We start from the raw sequence: 19606 nt of genomic DNA on the forward strand, positions 1-19606 counted from the left end.
ACTAAAAATACAAAAATTAGCCAGGACTGTTGGTGGGCACCTGTAATCCCCGCTACACAGGAGGCTGACGCAGGAGAATCGCTTGAACCCAGGAGGCAGAGGTTGCCGTGAGCCGAGATTATGCCATTGCACTTCAGTCTGGGTGACAAGAGTGGGACTCTGTCTCAAAAAAAAGAAAAACAAAAAAGAATGTATGTAAAGCTTTTTACATATATAATATATATAAAATAATATATTTTATTACATGAGAATATATGGGAAGCTTTTAGCACAGTGACTGGCATATGCAATATATTTATGTGCCAGTCAGAATACTAGGAGCTTTGCATATTCTCATTTAATTCTCACAATAATATTATAGAGTCGATTATATGATTATCCTCATTTTATAAATATTATATCAGGTTTACAGAAGTTAAATCTTTTACCCAACAGCATACAGTTAGAAAGTGATAGAGCCAGGATTCAATATTCAATCTCAGTAATTCTATTTTAAATCATATATACATCTGGCATCATATGTATTATATATAAACGCTATATATAATTTGTATATTTTAAAAACATATAATATGTATATACAGTTTTAACAATGAACAACAACCAAAAGAGTAAGAAATGTCACCTAAATTATTTCCCAAACTGAGAAAATAACTGAAAACATATGTTCTACCAATGTTCCATCAGTAGCACAAATCTTACAGAAGTTGCCAATTCAATTCAGTGAGTTTCAAGCAATCTATTAGTTTCAAAGTGCACATCTTTTATTTATTTTCTGGTCCTCAAAGAATAGGAGGAAAGATGCAACAGATCTAACAGATCACTTGGGTTCACAGCAGACATGTGCGTGGTTGGTGTTAATCCTTATTTAGATCTGGGCAAAATCCAGAGTCATTAGAGTTTGCTGCAAACATTCCTTCAATGTTATCTTTAGAAAATCAAGTTGCTCTACACAAAGGAATATGTTTTTAATGTTTTGGCCAAATGAATGTATTTGTTAAACCTTATTTATTTAACTTGTTTCTTCTTTCTATTCATTTCAGAATATTTCCTTCCTTAATTGTCCTTTCTGTGTCTGCTCATTATCTATCTTGATTATTTGCCAGATTACTTTTCAAAGCCAACTAGAATTGGTTCTCAATTTTTGTTTTAGAATGGTCAAACACAGTGTTTCCAGCATTTAGCCTGAAGTTTTCAATTAGATTGCAATGGCTCTTTAACTTGAAAATATTGTTGTTCTTACTGGCTGTATACTTAACAAGAAAAGAAAAACAATTCTCTCTTTACTTTGATAGTCTTCCACCAAACAACAAAAATCTGATCCAAAATACCAAAGTAGTATTAATTCATTCAAACTTGTGGGAAGTAAGACACAATAGAAAGTATGTGTCACTGAGAATTTTGAGAATAAATTCATTTAGCATGTTGTTTTAAGAAATCTAACATGATCAAAGCAAACTCAAAGTTGTGATATTTTAAAATAACATTTGTTATACCTTTAGAGTTTGATTATTACAAAAAATTATTCACTTTGACTTTTGTAGTGTTTCATTCTAAAGAACTCCAATTTCACATCTGTTTAATTTTTCATTTCTACTTGTTGATTTAACAAAGTTGTAAGGAAAAAATCATTTTCTATAGAGCAAGTCTTAATAGGGCAGATTCGTGGGCTCCCAACTTGATACTTTATTTCTAATGCTGAAACTCTTCCATTTATTCTCCTCTGTTTTCCACATCTCATCATTTGAACAATAAGGGGGTAGTGGAATAGGTTTTGTTAGGTAAGACTTGAGCAAACAAAACTCAAACATCACCACTATGATCAAGTATTCTTCAGAGAAACCCTGGCATACTTAGTGAATACTTCAAATTCTATTAGTTTTCTGGTTGAAAACGAATGCTCCATAAAAAGAATACATTTACTAACATATTTAGAATACCACCAGTAGTCAGGAAGAAAATAAAGCTGTAAGATGGAAATAACAATCAGAAAAACAATAGCAAAAAATCGCTAAGGCATATATTATAGGTATTCAAAATACTAGTAACTATAAAGAGATACCACATACCAATCATTCCCTGTTATTGATATTCTGCCCCATGATTTCCTAGTACAGATGATACCAATCCATCTAACTCTTCATTTGCAGAATACAGAGATAAAATACCAATTATTTTGCTCTATCCCATGTATTTTTAATATAGTAAATATGTAACATATTTATGAAAAATCTTTAATAAATACAATAGCAGCAATCATTAATGATTATGTATCAAGCATTCTGCTCAATGCTTGATGTATATTTTCTCCATTTAATTCTCATAACAACATTAAGAGATGAGCATTATGTTTTTTTCATATACAGATGAAAAGGTTCAGTTGGTTTAAGTGACCTGCCTGAGGTCACACTGTCAATATCAGCTATTGATTGGCTGTTTTACCCTTGCTGGTCACTTCTAACTTACTACCTCTGAGGTGCATTTCTCAGCTTAGCAGGGAAAATGGAGCCCACTTCCCTTTACGCTTATTTCAGAATATCGAAGAATGGCCAAACTAGCAGCCTGGGAGAAGACCCAAGTAATTAACAGTAGAATCAAGAGTAGAATTTAAGCTAGTAAAGTCACAGAACAACTACAAATATTTCTACACAGGCAATCAGAAATATAATTACGAATTTGGAAAAAGGCTTACCTCTTACAATCTGTACAGAATTGATCTCACCATCAAAAATATACCAAATCTGATAGTAGAATCATTAGCTAACATAAAATAACTAAAGCAAAGTCTGTAACTATGGAAAAACTGGAAACTGGCATGCTTTGTTGGTAAGCAGCTAAAATGATTTATTAATTGAAAATAAATAAGTGTAGACATCATTCTTGTCATGCAGCTATATATAGTCACAACTACCTTGCCTCTTGCACAAAGGTTTTGTCATTATCATTTCTTCTAAGAGCATTGAGTATTTTGCTAGCAAATTTTGCTTCCTTCTCGGAGTAAGTTCTCTGGCCCCACATCAGGACAGCATTCTGCAAAATATGGACCTGAAGATAATAGTCCTAGCATATCATATTCTAAAGATGATTCTGAGTGGTAAAAATCACTTCTCCTCAAATACAGCCAAGAGTTCACCACCGCAGATTTAATGGTATACCTTTTTCCCATCTTTCCCATGTTCTACTAATTGCAACCCTTCCACAACCCTTTTTGCTGAACACAGTAGAGTAAATCTAACAATATAAATTTCTCCAAAGCTCATAGGCTTACCTATACTGTGATAACACTTTGGACTCACAACTCAGAATCTCTGTAAAAAGAGTAAACTAGATGTATATCAAAATGAAAAATGCAAACCGAGATAACCTGTATTAACACGATTTAGTTCTTCCACGGAAACTTTACCCAGGGAAGACAAAGACTATAAACCACTAAATATTGTTTCCTTCGAGATAGTCATGCAAATCAATTTATCTGAGACAGTAGTTTGATTACTTGGACAAAGAGCTCACCTGTCAAATAATAGTTAATCAATTCTTCCCATAAGATACTCACCTTACTCTGTCCACCAACACTAAACTACCATATCACAAATTTTACCCAATCTCTATCTTCCTTCCATCATGAAATGCCTTAGACCCCAACATCCTGTGAACATGCACTCCCCCTTGGGAGGTACAGCTGGTACCCTGGCAAGGTGGTGTTCTACCTCACTGCAGTGAGTTCTAATAAATATATTTGGCTTTGCTTTATTAAATGGCTGTTTTGTGATATTTGAGGTAGTTCAACAAAAGAGAATGTCAATATGACACAAAGATCTGGAATCTTTCAAATCTAATCATCCAGAATTCAAGCTGTTTTTAGTTTAATCCATTTTAAAAGCATCTTTGTTTTTCAAGGCTTAAGGAAACGGAATTATATAGGTCCACCACAACCAATTAATATGGAATTTTACAGAGAGATTTTCAAGATTATTAACACAGATTGAGAGTGTAGGTTAAAAAACACTTTTCAGTGGTTGATTTTTTAAAGTAGTGTCAGCAGTTTTTTTAAGCGCACGAAAGAGTGCAGAGGATAGAATTTCCATTTTTTTCAATTTGTGTGTGCATTTCTCAAAAATTAAATCCAGACTTGTTTCCTAAGGCAACATTTTGGAAAAGTTTTTTTTTTTAATAGGCCAATGACTAGTTATTTGTTCACTTAAACAAATAAGAATTTTAGACAAAGTAAGTCCCTTTATCCCATAATTTAAAAAAAATCATTTCATAACTTAAAAAAAGAGGAAAACAGTAAACTTAAATTCATACAAGTAAAAAGCTGAAATAATTAAGCTATGGGGCTCCAAATGAATGTGAAAAGCTTCCATTTTTATTATCTCTATTTTCATGAAGTATTGGCAGCATTATCATTTAAGAAGAAACCTTTGACCCAGCTGTAAATAAAAATTTTTGTCTTAATGATTGTCTGTTCGAACACATGATGTAAATACCCTTTTACTGCAAATATTCTAACATCTATGCTAACTATACGTATTATCTATGTTAACTAACACTGTGTTGCTAAATTACCTGACTAACGCCTGCTAATATCAGTTCCTTTTTCACTCTTATTAGGAAGTTTCCATGCTGGGGATCTAACCTGGGTTTATAGACAAGTAGTTTAGCCTTTTGCAAAAGTAGGAAGAACTGTGGTCATGAAAATATTTCTACTTTCCCTAGGGTAAGGAGCTATAAAAACCTACCTCATTGGATCAGACAGGAAAGTAGAAAAAGCCTGAAGAAAAATAAAATGCACAAATTAAGATGTTGATAACTTAATCTATCATATAGCCTTCCTGTAGAACACGAGTAGGTAATCGAATTCTTCAGCTATTCACTTTTTAGACAGAAGAGGAAACACGTAGACTAACTAAAAATAAGAAATAATAGGCCTAAGGAAATCTTAGGCTTTATAGTAACTGGTTTTTGTGCTTCGAAAGCACATGCTTTATCATTAGAAACTATGAAACTATCACATGAAGAACACCGAGATGCCAATTCGAAAGACTAGCCAATGAAATGTTCAGCAGAGGTAGGAGGTAATTGGTAACCCTGCTATGGAGGTTACTGAAAAGAAAGATTTCAATTATTCTATTTCTTTTCCATTATATAGGCATGTGGAGAAAAATAAGAATGTAAATAATTCCAAGTTAAAGAAAATCGAATTAGATGTGGTTTTATGAAGTCTGTAAGGAGTCCTATTTTGATATGGAATTTTGGATATAATGGCTAAGGTTGCCACGTGGGATGGAATCATGAAGGAATGATGAGACACAGTGACTAGAGGGACTGCTCTTCTTGCTGTGAAACGGATGTAATAGGAGTGTCTGCTCCTGAGGTTGTTGTGGGGATTAAATGAGATCATCCACACAGAGGTTAGTGTGCTTGCCTGTCCACAGAGAGCATTCAATAAATATCAGTGATCATTATTACTCATATCCCAAAATAAAATCATAATGAAACGGGAGAGTTCCCTTATCCCTCTCACTGGATGTTCAACAGGAGTGTGGTTTGCTCCTTTAGTAGCCCCACTGCTCAAACACCAAGGGGGAGCATGCAGACAGGCAGGTACAGGGGCCGTGTGGAGTGTTTTTTGGGCTCCGACCCTATGGCAGTGTCTAGGGGTGGATGTCTATGACTCTCAAAGCCCAAGTGAGCGCGTGTTAACAGTGTGCTCTTTCAGCTTTGCCATCTGCAGACAGCTTGTGTTAATCGGCTCAATTAGACCCTCTTCCTTATTGCAAAGGCAGAGGGCCAGTGTGACAGCTTTCTGTATCCCGAGTTCTTGCCCACAGTACCAGAAAAATCAGATCACACGTGGCCTTGAAGGATAGTGCAAGGTTTTACTGAGTAATGGCGCTGGGTCTCAGTGAGATGTATGGGGAGCCAGAAGTGGGGATGGAGTGGAAAGGTGGTCTTCCCCTCGAGTTGGACCACCCAGTGGCCGGACTCTCCTCTGACCGCCCCCAGCCAAACTCTCCTTGGTGTCTGGGTCATTTCACTGTCACTGGTCTGCCGGTGCCTGCTGCTATCTGTGGGTGTGTTCCTCTGCTCCTCTCGACATTCAGCCACTTGTGTCTGTGCCCACTAAGGTCTCGGGCTTATATGGGCACAGGACACGGGGGCATGGTGGACCAGAGTGGTGTTGGAAGATGCAACATTTGGACGCGAAAACAGGAGTGCCTGTTCTCACTTAGGTCCGTGGGCACAGGCCTGAGGGTGGATCCCTCACCAGAAACCCTGCCCTTGTCTACCCAGCAGTTCCCTATCCCCCTCCTGTATCAATAAGACCTTTCAATAGCTAACTGTATTAATTTCTTGTGGCTGCTTGTTATCATAGACCCAGGAATTCAATGTAGGAAGAAAATAGAGTGTTTCCAGTTGCTTCTGTCTGTTTATCAGAAAAGCAAAAACATTCTTTGAAAACTTTCAGGAGACTTTCTTTTTTGTTCTATTGGCCAGAAGTATTAGGTTGGTGCAAAAGTAATGGCAGTTTTTGCCATTAAAAGTAATTTTGCCATTACTTTTAATGGCAACAGACACAATTACTTTTGCACCAACCTAATATGTCCTCCATCACTAGACGCAAGGGAAGCTTGAAGAGCAATATGTAGTTTTACCAGCATGGAGAGCAGAAGGCATTCAGATAGGAGATCAGAAATAACTGTCACATAAACCAACCAGCAGTCTACAGATACGTGGTCTGTAAGAATGTTGAAGGGATGGTGATTTGGGTGAAGGAGGAAAGAGAAGCTCTTATTGGGCACCTACTATGTGTTAGGCAGTGAGACTGCTAGTTCCATACATCTTCTCATTTCATCTTCCCAATAGCCCTTTGAGGTTACTATCAGCTTTTCCATTTTTGCAGAGAAGAAAACTGAGGTTCAGAAAATTTTGAAGTCACATTCTAGTACAAAGGTCTACTGAACGATGAAGAGAGGAATAAAATTTAAATGTTTCAAAATCCTAACACCATGCTCTTTCTAGTATTCCAAAATGATTATTATTAGACCTAGGAGGTCATTCCTAGTTGACTTTTTCCCCTAGCAGCCACTCTTCTTCGGAAGATATTTTATTCTAACAGTGTTCACCAAAACTCAGAGCACTTCACCAAAATCATAAATCACTCCAGGACTGTGGCTATGGGAGTAGCTGAAATGCCTTAGTTCCATCACAAACGTCATGAGATGCAGGGCCTGGTTAACAAAATGCAATATGCGGTTAAAATGGGAATGTGACACAACAAGCCTTGCCCCTGCCATAGTGAGCGGAATTCCTGGACTTCTTACAGCAAATGTTAACCTTTTTCACTAAGAATCATTGGTTAAATTGTATTTGTTGGTGACAAGCACTAGCAGGAATGCAGCTCAATTATTTGCGGCTGACATCAGGAATTATATCAGCTTTATGTCTTCAGATCTGCCCCTTCAGACATGAGTTTCCGGATATATTGCTGAGAGATTTTTTTACAGAGAAGAAATTCCATTGGTGGAAGTTGGCTTATCACTGAAAGAAGGCAAATCTTTTATCAAAAGTTTCCACAAACATAGGAAAATTTAGCTAAGAAGAAACAATGTAATTCAAAAGTCTGTCCCAGAACTAAAATAATTTTTTTATAATCTGAATTGTATCTTCTTCAACCTCATCTCCTTCCCCTTGAACTAACCTAGTGCTTTATATCCTTGTTGGATTTATATAATTTAAACTCATCAGTTTACTTGTGTTTTATGAAAGCAATGGAGAAAATTAAAAATTCAGCCTATTCAACAAAACGTATTGTGCAAGACAAAACACATTTGAGATTTGTATTTTGCTCTAATAAAATGTAATGGTTGTAGGAACACAAGTTAACCAATAGCAAGAAGATCACAAATTCTTAAAAATAATCCATTCACCTGCAGTGAAAGAATGTTCTGCACAGTAAAAATACCAAATAGGATTTTATAATTTGTATATGCTTAGGATAATAGGAATTACTGAATTTATTCACCCATGAAAATAAGCACTGGTCCATTTACCTGTGGCTCTGAAGCCTAGTGAAGCGGGAATGAGGATACCAACCCCTGAGGTAGATTCAGCTCCTTCAAAATGAAGACAAAAGAAATCTTTGAGGTGTAACAACTGTTTTAAAAAAATTAAAAAGAAGATAACTATTTTCAGCCTGTTTAGAACAGAGATTGGATTTGAATTCAGTTTTTGCATCACTCATATCCAATGAACTTGGCTCATAACACCCCCACGCTGACACTTGACCACTTGCTTTGATTTCTAGCCAGCAAGAGTAGCCCCAGAGACAGGTATCAAACTCCAGCAGAGCCACCCCCATAGATCTCATGTGTGGCAGCAACTGCCAGGATGAGAAAGTTCAACCGTGCTCTGGCCTTACAGGATCCATTTAGCCTTTGGTTCCCCTCAAGGCTTCCTGGCAAGCAGAATACAACCTGAAACTGCAAGAGAGCCATTCCCTTAGCCAGTGAACTTGGAGTCATGCACGACCTGAGATGAGGAAAAATCCAGCAGATAAGTGGTTTCACCCTTTTTCTTCCTCTATAGACAATTCTGATGCACAGGAGTTCTGTACAACTTTCCTAAAGATGTTCTGCAAGATAAGCAACGAGCCATGTATATTGGAAAGCTATGGCCAGTTCTGTAATGTATCTGCTGTCTTTGGCTCTAGGTTTCCTGAGACTGCACCCCCATCCTCATGAAAGCACTAGCTTGTAAGTTCTTGTCATGCTTCATTTCCTGAGGAATCCATGTTGATACAAAGTATACATATGTAACAAACCTGCACATTGTGCACATGTACCCTAGAACTTAAAGTATAATTTAAAAAAAGGTAACAATTTAAAAAAAGAAATAATAATCATATTTGCTCCCAGTAATTGTTTATGAGGTGGGGGGGGGGGCAGGGCTTTAATAGTAGGCATTCATGAAGTCTAAACAGCATGGGAATGAGTCTGGCAGAACCCATGGATTCTAAGGAGGTCTAAGTCTGAGCCAGTGTGAAGTAAATAGGCTAACCCCCATCCTGCGAAAATGTAGGTGGAAGTGAGAATCACATTTTGCCATGCCCTATTAAGATAGACCAGAGAGAGAATGGGCAGGTGTTCTCCTGGGAGGTTGTGGTACATTTAAGCTCTCAAGTAACTCTGAACAGGTGCATTTTATTAGAAATAAGAACAGACCACGCTTTCAGGAAGAATCAGGGGAAGCAAGGAAGAAGAAGAACAAATATGAAGAAGAACTTCCTTACAAATCTTGAGGTCTGGGTGCTCTGAGTTCTGACAGGTGTTAGGAGCAGTTCAGGCTTCAATAGACATAAATATTTTGGAGAATCTGCCTGAGGAACAAAGGAAATTTCCACAAAATTGCAGCATCCCTCGTTTCAGCCACCCTTTCCTAGTCCTGACTCGTACAAATTAAAAGTGCATTAAAAAGCTTATGGCAGTGGTCATCAAAATTATGATTTCAATGTTAAGTCTGCTACCTAAGAGTTGTGTCATGTCAGTCATATCATTCAGACATTTTGAGTCTCAATGTCTTCTGTGGACTAAAATAAAAAATTGTTAGCAGAATCCAAGGAGATAATGTGAGAAACCTTTTTAAATTGCTGCCTCAGTTAGAATGTTTCCAGCTACAAGGTACAAAGAATCCAAAATTATGAAGACATTTATTATCTCTCGTCACCAGAGGTCCAGAAGTAATTTCCAGCATTGGTGAATTCTGTAGCTAAACAGTATCATCAGTATGTGTTAGCTTTCCACAGTTATTTTGGATTCCACTTGAGTTTGCCACAGCTATAAACACGATGTCCTCACACAATTGTATTAAAAAGTAGTTTGGGGAAGGGACTTCTTCTATGTTTTCCTCTTTACAGCAGAGGAAGAAAAATATCCCAAAGGCCCAACAAACCTCCCCTCAGATCTCATTGGCCAGAACTGGCTTACAATACATGTCCCACTCCAAACCAACCATAGGTGAGGGGATAGGATTGCCCAAACTGGTTTAAAGCACTTATCCCTTGGTCTAAGGGAGGACTCCTCTCTCTCCCTATAGTCCCTTGTCACCAAACACAATCAGGGTTCTGTTGGGACTGAAGTGGAGAATGGCTGTTGGCTAGGAAACCAAAGTGACTGCCAAAATTGAAAAGTGTTAAACAGATAGTATTTTTTTAACACACTGTATAAAAAGATTTAGAGGGTTTAAAAGAAATGAATACTTTGGGAGGCTGAGGTGGGCAGATCACAAGGTCAGGATTTCGAGACCAGCCTGGCCAATATGGTGAAACCCCGTCTCTACTAAAAATACAAAAATTAGCCAGCCATGGTGGTGGGCACCTGTAGTCCCAGCTACTCGGGAGGCCAAGGCAGGAGAATGGTGTGAACCCAGGAGGCGGAGCTTGCAGTGAGCTGAGATTGTGCCACTGCACTCCAGCCTGGGCGACAGAGCAAGACTCCGTCTCGAAAAAAAAAAAAAAGAATAAGAACAACTTTTTGTCCTTGAGCATCTTAAAATCCAACCCAAGGAAACCACAAAGCAAACAAGCTTCACTGAAAGAAGGTTTATTCTGAGAATATGTTCCCTGTGAGTTTGACTTCCTATGATTTCCAAAGCAATGATCAGGATAATAGATGTATAATGTGATTACCATCCAATCAATTAGTTCTGTAAAAATATAAAAAGGAGCAAACAAGTGGCATGTCCTCCCTAATAGCAATAAGTTCCAGTTTATAAAATTATATTCCTGATTGTTAAAGATTTAAGAAAAAGTTGATTTCTGCTCTTCCTGTGTAATTGGGTTTTGATTTGCATGAAAATTTGTATTGTGCAGCTCTCAGAATTTACAGCCCTTCTAACATGTCAGTGGGGATACATGAAGGTAGGAGTTAATTTCATCTTTCACTTGATGAAACTATTGACAGATATGGCACAGGATTTCAAAGAATTAAAGATAGAGATAGATGTTTAGGCATTTATAAACAAGCTGTTTAATTGTGCAATAAAGAACAGATACAATTTCCTTGGGGATTCCCCTTGCCTTCTTCCTGTTTTTTCTCCACTTTCCTCTGGGTTTGAAGACTTTGTCTTGCCATGAGTTTTTAATGAAACCCATATGTTTATCACATTTCATGACAGACTCGGTTGTTTGCTTCTCAAAGTCATGTTATTTTTTCCCTAGACAGATTCAATTGGCAGACTTTGCAGATTCCTTTGCACACAAATGACACCACAACACCAAAGCTCTAGGAGCAAGCAGCAAATTCTACACCTTGGTAATTCTGCCAACAAGATATAGCATTGCAAGCTAATTTTTCTTTTCCTTAAGGAAAAAAAGCAGAAAGGATAGAATGAAAAGCTCTCTATAAGCCTTGACAAGAAAACATACTCACATATCATAAGACAGCAATAGGCTTTAGAGCTTTCTATGATTTTTAATGCTTGGTTGACTCTACAACAGCCCCCTCAGACTTATCACTTGCCACAATATCAGAAGATCTTGGATGCTGAGAACAGATGTAATTAGCATGACTAACTCTTATAGTCCCAAAGCTTCAGACATCAGCAGCAGAGAGGAGCCAAGCAGACACAGGATGAATAATAAATAATGAGAAACAGGTTGCAAAATATGCTTTAAAATTATATGTCTAATTTTTCTTAAATCCACAAAACTTCTGTTAAATGAAGTTATGCCATTTCATTAAATTATCTACATGTTATTTAAGAAAAAGAAAAGAAAACAACTTTAGTATAATTTCAAATGTCTCCTTCACACAGACACAATCATGCTCATGGCCCTCTGTTGTATAAAGATTTCCCTGTTCCAGGCCGGGTGCGGTGGCTCACGCCTGTAATCCCAGTGCTTTGGGAGGCTGAGGCAGGCGGATCACAAGGTCAAGTAATCAAGACCTTCCTGGCCAACATAGTGAAACCCTGTCTCTGCTAAAAACACAAAAATTAGCTGGGCATGGTGGGGCGCACCTGTAGTCCCAGCTACTGGGGAGGCTGGGGCAGGAGAATTGCTTGAACCCAGGAGGCAGAGGTTGCAATGAGCCGAGATCATGCCATTGCACTCCCGCCTGGTGACAGAGCGAGACTCCGTTTCAAAAAAAAAAAAAAAAATTTCCCCTTTCCTGCCGTCTAGTCAAACTACTGGAAGGGGAATGATTTCTTCCTTTCTCTTCCCTTGACTGTCAAACTTTTAAAAAGAGATTTCAGACTTTCTTACAATCTCTCCACTCCTTTCTCATGGTAATCTGCTTTCTACCCCATTAATTTTCTTAAAGTCCAATGGCCTCTGTTCCAATCATCTTCTCAAACTTATTGAAATATTCCTTACTCTTGTTCCACGTGTCCTTCTCTGCAGCCTCCTAAGACACTACAGCCACCTGAGAATTCTGTTAAACTTAACCATATCATTGGTTTCTCCCAAATGCAAGCGTTATCTAGACGTTTCTTAGGACTTTGGCCTTTATCTCTCTGTGACTTTCTTATCTACTCCTAAGGCCACAAATATCCACTCTGTGTTTATGTCTCTCTTAAATTTTACTTCTTAATCTAAACAGGAGACCCAGTTGTCAACTGCTAAGTTAAATCTGTGTAGATGCACAAGGGCACCTGAAAACACTCCCTTTGGTCCAAGCTCAGTCTTTCTCCTGTTGTACTCTGGTTAGCTTTCCCCTAAACCAGATTAAAACACTGGAGTTATCTTTGGCTATTCGTTCTTTTGAATGTCTGACATCCAATTAGTTGCTCAGTTCTTTCCCTTCTGTGTCTACAGTTATTTTCCTCATCTAAGCCATAGTTTTCCCATTACCACTCTTCGGGATCTTCCCCTTGCCTTCTTCCTGTTTTCTAACAAACACTCCTCTCTTTTACATCCTTCCACTTGTGCTTTCCCTATCAGAGTTATTTTTCTAACGAACAATTTTGACCAAGTCATCCCTTACTCAAAGCCATCTATCTCTACAGAATAAAGATATGTCTACGACATTATCCCTCTAGTTAACAATACTGTGTAGTACACTGTAAAATTTGTTAAAAGGGTAAAACTCATGTTAAGTGTTCTTAACACTTAAAAATACTCAAAAAAATAGATTAGTATCTCTATCTTGGCATTTACGGGAGGTCATAATTAGGTCCTTAGCAGGCTATGTAGCTTTAAAAACATTAGGTATAGAATTGTTTTAGCAACCAAAAAGGGCTGACCACAGAGGAGAAAAATCAAAAGAAATAAAATAAAATAAAACAAAATAAAAAAGGATAGGTTGTTTTCATTTGCCCTATTTTTCCCACTTTGAGGGCAAAACAACTTTTTAACAATGATTGTATTGCCATCTGCTGGAATGATTGAGAACTGCATTTTAAGTCTTTTTTTTTTTTTAAGTGTGAAGTGTTTTCTTTCAATTTTTCGAAAACTCTTTCTAAATATGGCTTTTAATGTTGAATCTAATAAGAGATTTTAGAGCTTCATGTAAGAATGATCTTTGATTTTAAAGCACACAAAATTACAATTAACAAATTGATATAGCCTTTGCTTATAAGAGACTATGGTTGCTTCATCCCTTATTACTAACATCATTTATATCATTGAGCCCAAGAATAAAACAATTGGTGTGATGCGGAGTAAAGTGTGTTATCTAATGTCAGGTGACTTTCAGTGACATCACATTTTTGACGCTAATTAACAATTCAAATTTTTACCATCTCATGAGACTCAGAACTAGAATTACTTTTTCCAATAAGGTCTTCCCAAGCCAAGCCTCCCCCTCCCTGAATTTGTGAACTTATTTGCATATACCCTTCACCTAAGATTAGTCATAGTGCATTATACTGACATGTAACATTTTCTGTGTTTGCCTCTCAATATATAATAGTGGTTAAATATCTGGTCTCTAATGCCTCTTTCAAAATATACATTTTCCACTTACTAGCTGCTAATTAAAATTTTTGTAATCATTTTCCTTATCTGTCAAAGAGAGATAACACTATTTCCTTCACAGGGTTGTTGGTAAGATTAAATTAGCAAAAACTGTAAAATCACTCAAAGCAGTACCTGCTATGTAGTAAGCACATAATAATTACTAGCTAATAGCAGTGACCTGAGCAGATTGTTAAAATTGTGTAACTCATACAACAGGTAGCAGTGAGTCCCACATAGGCTTACAACAGTATTATTAAAGACTTTTTATTAGCTATTTTTAAATTAATTTAGCTTTTTAATGTATAATTTACATGCAGTAAAATTTATCATTTTTAAAGGTACAATTTTATAAGTTTGACAACTGTATACAGTTGGTTAACCATAGTCACAATCAGAATATTTCTATCACCCTAACGTGTTATGTGCCCATTTTCATACATCTCTTGTCCCCACTCCCAAACCCTAGTAACCTCTAACTCCTAAAGATCACTGATCAACTTTTAGTCACTATAGGTTTTCATTTTAGAATTTTATGTAAAGGAAACCATACCATGATGTAGTCTTCTGTGTCTGGATTCTGTTACTTAGCATAATAATTTTGAGATCCATCCATGTTATTCTGTATAGCAGCAGTTCATTTGTTTTTATTATGGATTAGTATTTCATGGATACTTGACTTGCTTCTAGGTTTTGGCTACTGGGAATAAAGCTGCTGTAAGTATGCATACAAGGCTTTGTGCAGACAAGTGTTTTCATTTCCCTCGGATAAATACCTAGAAAAAGGGTTGCTAGGATAAACAGCCAGAGAGTTGCTAGGTTGGATGGTAAAGTCAATGTTTATCATTACAAACTCCCAAACTGATTGTATTATTTTGTATTCCCACCAACAAAGATGAGCTCCATTGGCCCCATCTTCTTGCAAATACTTGATCTATTCAACTCTGGTGATTTTAATCACTCTAATGACTAATAATGTTGAATATTTTTTCACTTGCGTATTTGCTGTTCTTACATCTTCCCTGCCATTCATACAGCTTTTGCCTATTTTGTAATTAAGTTATCTTCTTACTATTGAGTTTTTGAGTACAAATCCTTTATCAGACGTGCGTTTTGCAAAAGTTTTCTTCCAGTCAATGGCTTTCCCTTCTATTTTCTTAATTGTTTCTTTAAGAGCAAATTTTTAATTTTGATGAAGTCAAATTTATCATTTTTTCCTTTGTGTCCTATCTCAGAAATATTTTTGTAATCCAAGATCACAAATATTTGTGTGTCTATCTTTTCTGATATGATATTTTTAGCTTCGGATTTTATGTTTAGGACTATGATTTATCTTGAGTTAATTTAGATGTATAGTGTGAGATAAGGCTTGAGATTCAAAAATTTCACACAAAAATATCCAACTGATGCAGCAATTTTTGTTGAAAAAAACTCTCCTTTCCCCGTGGTATTATTTTGACATTTATGTCAAAAGTCATTGAACACATATGTGAAGTTTGAATTCTGAACTCTATTTTTGTCCCATTGATCTATAAGTCTTTTCTTAAACAGTCTAGATTACTATAGTTTTATAGTCCTAGGATTAGGCACTGTATGTCCTACAACTGTGTTTTGGGTTTTTTCAAGATTTTATGTTCATGTAAATTTGAGAGTTATCATATCAATTTCTATAAAAAATGCTGCTGGAATTTTGATTGAGGTTGCATTAAATCTATGTACCAATTTTAGGAAAATTTAAAGCTCAACAGTATTCCATGTTCTTATTCATTAAATGATATATTTTTTTTTATTATTATACTTTAAGTTTTAGGGTACATGTGCACATTGTGCAGGTTAGTTACATATGTATACATGTGCCGTGCTGGTGCGCTGCACCCACTAACTCGTCATCTAGCATTAGGTGTATCTCCCAATGCTATCCCTCCCCCCTCCCCCCAAGCCACCACAGTCCCCAGAGTGTGATATTCCCCTTCCTGTGTCCATGTGATCTCATTGTTCAATTCCCACCTATTTCTATACATTTGTTCAGGCTTTCTTTAGTTTCTCTTAGCAATATTTTGTAGTTTTTGTTATCCATGTGTGATTTTTTTTTTTCCTTTTTTTTTTTTTTTCGAGACAGAGTCTCTTTCTGTCACCAGGCTGGAGTGCAGTGGCGCGATCTCGGCTCACTGCAAGCTCCGCCTCCCGGGTTCACGTCATTCTCCTGCCTCAGCCTCCCAAGTAGCTGGGACTACAGGCGCCTGCCACCACGCACGGCTAATTTTTTTGTATTTTTAGTAGAGACGGGGTTTCGCTGTGTTGTTAGCCAGGATGGTCTCGATCTCCTGACTTCGTGATCCACCTGCCTCGGCCTCCCAAAGTGCTGGGATTACAGGCGTGAGCCACCACGCCCAGCCCATGTCTGGTATGTTTTTTATTAAATTTATTCCGTAGTATCTCTTGTTCTTTGATGCTATAATGAATGGTATTTCTACTTCTATTTTCAATTGTTTATTGCAAATATGTAAAACTACAACTAATTTTTATATATTGACTTTGTAACTTGCAACATTGCTGAATGTGCCTATTAGTTGTATATTAGTTTTTGTAGATTCCTTAGAGTTTTCTATGTACCCGATCTTGTTGTCTGCAAACAGTTTTCTTTCCTTCCAATATCTATGTCTTTCATTTCTTTTTCTTGCTTTATTTAGTGTTAGCTACCCTAATATGACATTTAATGGATATAGTGAAAAGGCCATTCTTACCTTTTTCCCAATGTTAGGTAGAAAATATTAAATCATTCAATACTATATGATTTTAATATATAGCCTTTTAATAATTTGATGACATTTCATTTTATTCCTAGTTTGTTAAGAGTTTTTATCATAAGGTAAGTTGAATTTCGCCAAATGCTTTTTCTATATCAATCATATTGTTTGGTATTTTGTGTAAGTCAATCTAGGGAGTTACACTGATTCATTTTCAAATGTTAAGCCAACATTGTATTATTGTCATGAGCCTCACTTAGTAATGAAGCATTATTACTTTTTATTATTCACTGGATTCAATTTGCCAAAATTTTCTTAAGCAATTTTGACTATCTCTTTATGAGGGATATTATTCTGGAGTTTTCTTTCTAGAAATGTGTTGCTTGATAAAATGAGTTGTGAAATATTTCCTCTTCTGAATTTTCTAAGAGTTAATGTAGGCTGGGTGCGGTGGCTCACGCCTGTAATCCCAGCACTTTGGGAGGCCGAGGCAGGTGGATCACGAAGTCAGGAGATTGAGACCATCCTGGCTAACACGGCGAAACCCCGTCTCTACTAAAAATACAAAAAAATTAGTCGGGCGTGGTGGCGGGCGCCTGTAGTCCCAGCTACTTGGGAGGCTGAGGCAGGAGAATGACGTGAACCCGGGAGGCGGAGCTTGCAGTGAGCCGAGATCGCGCCACTGCACTCCAGCCTGGGCGACAGAGTGAGACTCTGTCTCAAAAGAAAAAGAAAAAGAAAAAAAAAGCAGTTAATGTAGAATTTTATAATTTTATTCCATAAATATTTAGTAGAATTCATGAGTGAAGCTATCTGGAAGTTTCCTATGTAAGAAAGATAGATTATAAATTCAATTTCTCTAAATAAGTTATCTGTTTCTTCTTCAGTGTGCTTTGCTAGTTGCTGTTCTTTAAAAAAAAATGATTCATTTTACCGAAGCTGTTGAATTAATTGGCATAAAGTCTTTTAAGACATTTTTCTTATCCTTTTAATGTCTGTAGAACATGTGGTAATGTTTATTTTTTCATTACTAATATTGATTATTCCTCTCCTCTTTTAACTGACCAATTTAGCTAGAAGTTTCTACATTTTATTGACTTTTCAAAGAATCATTTTTAGTTTATTACCTTTCTCTATTATTTGCTTATTTTCTGTTTCACTGGCTTTCCCTTTGTTACTGAAGGATATTTTCACTGAACATAAAGTTCTGGTGTGACAGGTATTTTCTTTTAGCACCTTTAAAATGTGCTAATTACTTCTGGCTTCTATAGGTTCTGATGAAAAATCCACAATTATTTGAATCATTGTTTCTCTATGGGTAATGTGCCATGTTTTTTCCTGGTTGCTTTTGTGTGTGCGTGTGTGTGTGTGTGTTTGTGTCTGGCTCTGTTGCGCAGGCTCAGTGCAAGCTCCACCTTCTGGGTTCACGCCGTTCTTCTGCCTCAGCCTCCCGAGTAGCTGGGACTACAGGTGCCCGCCACCAAGCCCAGCTAGTTTTTTTGTATTTTTAGTAGAAACGGGGTTTCACCATGTTAGCCAGGGTGGTCTCGATCTCCTGACCTCGTGATCCGCCCGCGTCAGCCTCCCAAAGTGCTGGCTGGGATTATAAGCGTGAGCCACTGCGCCCGGCCTCCTGGTTGCTTTCCAGAGTTTATCTGTCTTTAATTTTCAGCAGTTTTGTTATTATGACTCTGGAGCTAGAGTTCTTCAGACTTATTTTGTTTGCAGTTCACTTAGCTTCTTAAATCTTTAGGTTTATGTCTTTCATTGTATTTGAGAAGTTTTCAGCCCTTATTTTTTCAAATTTTTTTTCAGCTCTGTGTTTTTTCCCCTCCTCTTCTATAACTCCAATTACATGTATATTATAGCTTTTGTGTACTATCATAGGTCCCTAAGACTTTGTTCTTTCTTTCCTCAAACATTTTTCTTTCTGATGTTCAGACTGGATAATTTATATTGTTCTATATTCAAGTTTGCTCTTTCTTCTATAATCTCTATTCTACTTTTGAGTCTATTCAGTGAGCTGTTGGGTTTTCTCTTAAATTTTAGATACTATATTTTACAGTTCTAAAATTTTCATTTGGTTCTTCTTTATGTTATTTCTTGCCTGATACTTTCTATTTTAATATTTGTTTCAAGAGCGCCTACAATTACTCATTTGATAATTTTTGTAATAGCTGCTTTAAATTCTTTGTCAGATAATTCCGAGCAGGGGAAGCAAAAAAGTTTTAATTTAGAATGCAGTTTAGAAGTTTGACTCTTACACGATATTGACAATTTAACTGATGGATAAAATTATTCTGATTTTTTTAAGTGACTAGAGAATACTGTTTTTATCTGAGAATGACCAATATTAGACCTGTCTTAGATTTCATTTGGAGGCAGAGGAATGAATAGTGTTTTCTTACTGTACCCTATAGGTTTCTGATAATTTTACACATCAATTACATATATGTGATTTATCACTTATCTTTCTCCCTGACATATTTTATTCTTCCTCAACGTAAAATCAAATGCTGATTTAATTTTTGTTGAAGTTTTACAGTAACATTTTCAAAGAATGTGTATGGGTTGTTTACTTACTAGGTCCTTGTAGGTCTCAGAATGTCACATCTTCACCCCAATTCATAAACAAAGCCTGAGAACAGGATTCTAGAATCACAGCTCTTTTCACTCAAAAGTCCATAATGTCACTTCATTGTCTTCTATTTTACTGTATTGCAGATAAAAAGATCGATAGTGTTGTCAATATTTTCTTTGTAACTTGTTTTCTCTGTCTGGAAGCTTAATAAGAAGTACTACTGATCGTACAGGTCTGTTAAGCACCCTAGAATGTGGCCAGAAGTGTTTCTTTTTTCTTTAAACACCTCCAGCACTTACATGGTCTTTATCATCTAAAAAC

General features: G+C 36.7%; 1 long non-coding RNA gene across 1 annotated transcript in view; it reads right to left on the reverse strand.

The window, feature by feature from the left end:
- Positions 1-19606, reverse strand: part of LOC109023859 (uncharacterized) — an 87864-nt gene that overhangs the window by 14130 nt on the left and 54128 nt on the right. The window contains exon 4 of the long non-coding RNA XR_010131673.1: positions 41-159. This is a non-coding gene — a long non-coding RNA (uncharacterized lncRNA). The remainder of the gene's footprint in view (positions 1-40; positions 160-19606) is intronic.

This window comes from Gorilla gorilla, chromosome 19 (genome assembly GCF_029281585.2).
Source record: "Gorilla gorilla gorilla isolate KB3781 chromosome 19, NHGRI_mGorGor1-v2.1_pri, whole genome shotgun sequence".
NCBI classification, from domain to species: domain Eukaryota; kingdom Metazoa; phylum Chordata; class Mammalia; order Primates; family Hominidae; genus Gorilla; species Gorilla gorilla.